Genomic DNA, 6,000 nt, shown 5'->3' on the forward strand with positions numbered 1-6,000 from the left:
GGGCGACTCCTCGTTTTGCTCTCCATGATACAAAAGGGACAGAGCATAGGAACTAGCGTCTTGCACTGCTTTACCTGGTACCAATCTTATACGATTTACGGTCGTGGCGGAACGTTGTACTCATGCTATTCTTTAAGGGTGGGTTTTCACGTCGTACCAAGGAATGTACTTTTTGCACCACGAGGCCCAGCAACAGTAGTGTGCCTGTTTTGATGCGATTCAACAGTGGTGGTTACTTCCTGTGACACACGGAAACATTTTGTCAAACACTGTTTATTTATGTGGTAGTAAATGTAGCCAATGTCACAAAGGGTACAAATAACAGGTAATCCAAAAGTCACGCACATCAAAATAATAATAATAATAACCAGACGACATTAAGTAATACTATTTGATATATTTTCACAACATATGCTTAAAATGGCCGCCCCGTCCAGTTGTAATGCATCTACTTCGGCAATATTACAAAATTTGTTTAATTTAAGATAAAGTTTTAAAATGCATTATGAATTTTGTTTAATTCACCAATATTTATTGATGTTGGAGTTATTGTGTATTTGCAAGCCAACTTTCGTTTTATTTTATTTCACAACTTGCTTAAATAACCTTTGGAATTTCAAAATTGTCAATAAATGACCTGAATTCTGACATCATTTCTGAAAGTATTAAAAGAAGTGTAAATTTAAAAAATTCGATTTAATTCAATATATTGTTACAGAAAAATAAGGTTGAGTTTAACGTCCCGTTCAGCAGCGGGGTTGTTCCAAAGTTGGTCGTCCGTTTCTAGTAAAATTTTGAAAATTTACCGGGAAGAAATAGATAATTTCTCGTTTGTGTGCTTGATAATATGTAAGGAGAGCGGAAGTTGTGTTTATTTTTCTATATAAAGGATTATAAACATGGAACTATTTGACAAGCGGAAGGAACTACTTCGCCCAAGGTTACCGTATGGTTGGATTGTGGAAAAGTAACGAGCATTTTGTATTCTGAACATGGCAGCAAGTGCAGAGACACGTTTTATTTGTTATCCTTAGCCACGGAGAGACGAGAAATTATACTATTAATTTTAACAAAATGGGTTCAAACTTCCGTAATCGGACTCTACCCTATCCTACCTACCTTTACACTACCCTACTCTATTATACCTTTCAAAAGCGGTCCTAAAAATGGATTATGTTTAAATTTTCGCTTTTATTGCGCTTTTTGTCGAAAACCAGGCGGATGACCAACTTCGGAATAAATGCCAAAAATAAAAATACGTAAAAGTATTAACTAAAATATTATAATCGAAGGTGAATAATTGATTCTAAGTCAATAAATTGTTTAAATTAGAATGCAAAGAAACCCATGTAAATTGTGGAAGACTTCTTGAACAAGGTAACATACGTGTTTAAGAGTATTTACAGGTTTTGTTACAATGTCATTGGAAGTAATCAGTATAAGATTCTAAGTTGCTTTGAGCTTAAAAGTGTTCACTAACTTTGTAAATACTTAACATATTAAGTTCTATGCAAAATCAAAATTTATTGTTTAAATTCTAGTTGGAAATACATACTAATCATGCCTTAGCCTTGCTGTTATGAAACATCCAGTTTGTTGCTCTTGTCATGTCTAGGTTTTGAAACAGGCATGAGCTCCCTCGTGGCTAAGCAGTTAGCGTATGCGGCTTTGGCGTGGGAAACCAGGGTTCGATTCTCAGTGCGAGCTCATATGGTTCAGATTCCACGTCTCATATAGCCTCGTTGCTGAAAGGAAGCTAAAATCAAATTATTAAAGAAACGGGCATTCCTGCGTATAGATCTTCTTTGAAGAAGCTGTAATAGAAGAATTGAATCATTATGTAAAAGCGTGTAAAATAATATAAATAGTAAATATAAAGTAATGAAATAATACATATATATATTGCGTAAAAATATATGTTAAGAAAATTATGCAAACGTGTTAAACACTGTAATTAACGTCATTTATTCAGAAGTTGGTCGTCCACCTAGTTTTTGGCGAAATTGTAATAATTTGTTCCTTTCTGTACCAAAGTTTAATATTTAATTGACATAGTATTGCTGAGCGAGCGTTAGCGAGTGAAAGCGGGTTAGAGCCCCGCAGGGCATATTTTCTTTCTTTATTACAGTTAAATGGGAAGGGGGGACCTGTGTTCTAGAATCTTGCTGCCGTGTTGGTTATGTTACTTATCGTTACATTAAAAAGTATAACTTTCTCCACGTTTCTTTACAGTTATTTGCTTATTGCAGTTTGTACAATTTATTTTTAATTTATTAAGTCATGACTTTTACTTATTTTTAGTTGATTTTCCTGATTTATCACCAGACAGGTTTACAAAACAAATGCTCATTACATTAACATAATCCTAACAGGAAGTAACCTTGCGCCAAGTAGTTCCTTCCGCTTGCCAAATAGTTTCATGTTTAAAACCTTTTATATAAGAAAATAAACACAACTTTCGTTCTCCTTATACATTATAAAGCACACAAACAAGCAAATTATTTATTTATTTCCGGTAAAGTTTCAAAATTTTGCTGGAAACGGACGACCAACTTTGGAACTTAACTCTAGTTAACATTTAAAAGAATGTTCTCAATCCTGAATAGTGAAGCCACTATACTAGTAAGATATGGTATACTACAAGATATAGTACTTAAGAGGTGTGGCCACCATCTATTTAAACATCTATTTAATCCACTCTAATCTACGAGTGTAATTAATCTAATAATTATATATATATATATATATATATATATATATAAATAATCTCCTTGTAATCAAGCTAAAAAAAAAAAAAAAAAAAAAAAAAAAAGAAAATATACTTACCTGAAGACTGTAAACCATCAAAATATTTACCTTAGGACTTCATCCGAACGGGAAGATGGTGCACGTTGATCACTTGTAGGAATTATAACACTCGTGAGAAAAAAAGTTTGTTTTGTAAGTCTTAATCCGTCGCGCTGTATATTAAGTCCTGCAACCTGATAGGTGCTGTGCAATTGTATTCTGAATTTTGTTTTTCAGTAATTTTGTTATTCCAGAACGTTTTATTTTAGATTTTCCGTATTGTTTTCATATGTGACTATTAAGTATTTAATCTTGTACCGCTTTGAAAGTGATTTGTCAGAAGAGTTAGCGACATTCGTTTGTGGAAGCTCTCTGTTTTGCCGTTATTCAAGTGCTACACTTTGTGGAGGGCATAGCTCTTGGATGGTTCAGTTCTATTGGTCGGGAGGTCTATACTACGATGACCTGCAGACGTCGAGGTATATCTGCCGGTATCCGTGGTGACGGGAAGAGATGGGCTGGTATACAATAATGCAAGTACGAACTCTTCTTACAATGCTTAAGGCCATTATGTGGAGCACGTGTGCACTAATGTTCTTAATCTCATTAGTTATGTTCATCTTTAGTGGGTTTTAATGCAGTATGAAATAATTTTGGAAACGCATTACGACTACGTTGCTTTTATATAAAGTGTAGAGAGCCGCGGTGACTCAGTGGTAGAGCGTTCACCTCTGATGCTTGGGGTACCTGGTTCGATCCCAGCTCGCGCCAAGTAAACTGTGGTGGACAAACACCGTGTGTAGGTGTTTTCTCGTTTCCTCCCACTCTCTTCATTCCACCATTTCATTCATTTATCATCATCGCCGTCCCCTTTAGCCTAGCCAGCATAACCATGGGACGTAAAACTAAAAAATTTCATTTCATTTTCTATATAAAGTGTATCAACGTAAAGAAAGTTGTTGCTTTGCTATACATCGAATCTTCTGCTTTTCAGTCCCTTACCTCTATGCATCCCGACTTCACACTGGCGAATTACTTTACTGCTTGACACCTAAGAATGTACTACTAAATATTTCTGGATATTGATCACTTTCTTATTTGATTATTACTCTGATGTGTTGTTCGTATTGTGAGAAGGAATTTTGTTTAGTACACTGTTCAAAACTTATGTAGCAATGTTACTATTTTAATTTATCATTATTTGTTTGATATTAGTATTTGACAATATATCTGTCTGAATCTGTATGAAGTCTTTTAACTCTTCTCCAATACTTTTTTCCAAATAGAAAAAAAAACGCAAAAAAAAGTTCGTGTAGTAAGATTCGAGTAAAAATCCGTCACACAAAAATTCCTTACGCTAACCACTTGTCCACGCTGACAACTGACTAATATGCTTCATTTTAGTAAATTTCGTCTCTCTCTCTCTCTCTCTCTCTCCCTCTCCCTCTTTGGCCTGATACTTTGATGATTGTTCTGTTTAATTCAATGCGATATTCCGTGTTTTTTATGCTTGAAATATTTTTATATGAGAAATGTGTTATATTAGTTTGAAAACTATATGTTTGGAATAATTTTTACAAAACTATTGAAAAATATTTTTTAATTCTGACAACACTTGTTAATCAGAGTACATATTTTTGTACTTCAGATTAGAATGTTCTCTTTGGAACTACTTTCGTCAGAATCTAGTACTTGTTCTTGTGTATTTTGCAAGACTGTTATGTAATAGACAAATTTTTGTTCATCATTATGCAGTCATCTTATATGGTTACATAATACCATGACATAATATAATTAGATGCACCAATATTACTCAATCTGAATTTAATCTTCGTCCATACTCTTGATAGCATTGTAGATGTCAAATTATTGACAACATTACGAACTTGACTGTGTGGCTGAGCAAGATTATGTATTCGTTTGATTATTTACACTTGATTCTTGACTACACCCCGCAGAAAAAAAAAAGGAAAAACACAAGGTAGGGTCCAATCGATAGGGCGAGAATTCCTTTCAAGTAAGTATCTTGGAAACCCGTTACAATCTGCGTGGCGCATTGTGTTGGAAAGTAATACTATCTGGAAGCTGAAGCACGCCATATAACTGCACCATATCCAGGCAAGTTCTCACTTTAGCGTTGATTGTGCGAGGAATGGATATCTGGTTCTAATTCTCGCTTAGCGCGCACAATACATTCAGTTTGGGGGAAGAATGTTCGTAGTACTGTACTGTGGGAAGATTTCGTTCACTAGATTCGACAGGTGTTTTTGTTTATCCAAGGATACCTACATTATGCAAAGAACAATTGAAATTTTAGAACAGGGGGAAGGCAAAACAGTTTAGATTTAAACCAGGTGGTATTAGAAATTTGTAACAACATATTCTAAGAAGAGCTGCTGGAGGTTTGCAAAAGGCAGAAATTAGATACTGCTGGTATACCATATGAATTTAGGATGGATACGTCTAGGACTGCCTGATCTCCGGGTACTACCCGGAGTGTGCGGGTTTGAATAGAAAGGATAATAATAATTGTACAGGGTGTCTACTAAAATTCTAAAATAAAATTTGGTGACCTTTTCTTTATCAGACTATATTTTTTTTTTTACAGTCTTAATAACAAATTTGGGTGCGAATTAGGCTGAATTTTCATGCATGCGATATAAGCATGCTTTCCTTAAGATTTGATAGCGTCTAAAGCCGATCATAAGACATTTTTGTTGGTTAATATTTTGACGCTTTATAAAACAAAATTTTCCAGTCTGTTCTTATATTTGTACAGATAAAAAAAAAAAATGTGACCCAAAAGCCAACTTTCGTGACCTTTTCTTGACTCATGACCGTTTTCTGATTTCGTGACTTTTTTTGTGACCGATAGACACCCTGTTGTAGTAAATTATGGAATGCGTTTTTTTGAGAAAGCAGATTCACCAAAGGTGTTCAAAATAATGTAGTATGTTCTTGCTATGCCAGTCGGTAATGCACATGTCAAAAGAATATTTAGTGTATGAAAGGTTTATAATCAGATGGTTGAAATAAAATGTCAACATAGTTTGTGATGGTCGGAATATGGTTCAGATGAACTTGAAAATGACCTGTAAATTTACCCATAAAATGGTTCTGGAAAACATGAAATTTCTTCAGCAGCGAGGAGCTCCAAAAATATCAATAACAAGGTAGGCGTCTATAATCATTCTTATGTTATTTTTATTTAAT

The sequence above is a fragment of the Thermobia domestica genome, chromosome 7 (assembly GCF_964235325.1).
Source record: "Thermobia domestica chromosome 7, izTheDome1.hap1.1, whole genome shotgun sequence".
Lineage (NCBI taxonomy): Eukaryota > Metazoa > Arthropoda > Insecta > Zygentoma > Lepismatidae > Thermobia > Thermobia domestica.